The following is a 995-nucleotide window of genomic DNA, read 5'->3' as shown; positions in this document are numbered from 1 at the left end:
GTATTTTTTAGTGAGTAGATAAGGTTTATACTCCTTAACTGATACAGAATTGAATATTGTCTTGTCATTAAAATCTCTGTAAAATTGAGGTAAAACCTGACACATTATTGCTGCCATTTCTATATCGGGATAACACTATAGAACCTATATATGGAAACAAAATTACGGTAACGTATTTTCTATTTATAGAGGTAACAAGTTCTGTTTCCAAAAAACCCATTTTCAAAATGATACAGTTCAAGAAACAGAAGGCTAAAAAAATTCGTTGTTATACTTGTTCAAAATATTTCAAGCACTATTTTTCTTTAATGCAACACAGACGAGCTAAACACCAGGATCCGTTTGAAATTCTGGTTAAAAAATTTGCGAACCTCAAGATTTCCGAATAGGGTACCCAAAAGGAATTGACGTCATTTAGCATACCTTTTATGGGTATACATGACGTCATTACCATAAAAGGAAATTTTAAGTTATTTGTACGCAATTCCTCTCAATAACTTAAAATTTCCTTTTATGGTAATGACGTCATGTATACCCATAAAAGGTATGCTAAATGACGTCAATTCCTTATAGGGTATCCTATTCGGAAATCTTGAGGTTCGCAAATTTTTTAACCAGAATTTCAAACGGATCCTGGTGTTTAGCTCGTCTGTGTTGCATTAAAGAAAAATAGTGCTTGAAATATTTTGAACAAGTATAACAACGAATTTTTTTAGCCTTCTGTTTCTTGGACTGTATCATTTCGAAAATGGGTTTTTTTTGGAAACAGAACTTGTTACCTCTATAAATAGAAATTACGTTACCGTAATTTTTGTTTCCATATTAGGTTCTATAGTGTTATCCCGATATAGAAATGGCAGCAATAATGTGTCAGGTTTTACCTCAATTTTACAGATATTTTAATGACAAGACAATATTCATTTCTGTATCAGTTAAGGAGTATAAACCTTATCTATTCACTAAAAAATACTCCGTTGCTACTCATAATGACAACT

The sequence above is a fragment of the Convolutriloba macropyga genome, chromosome 12 (assembly GCF_964194025.1).
Source record: "Convolutriloba macropyga chromosome 12, txConMacr16.3, whole genome shotgun sequence".
Classification (NCBI taxonomy): domain Eukaryota; kingdom Metazoa; phylum Xenacoelomorpha; order Acoela; family Convolutidae; genus Convolutriloba; species Convolutriloba macropyga.
Note: the sequence above shows the minus strand (reverse complement) of the source record.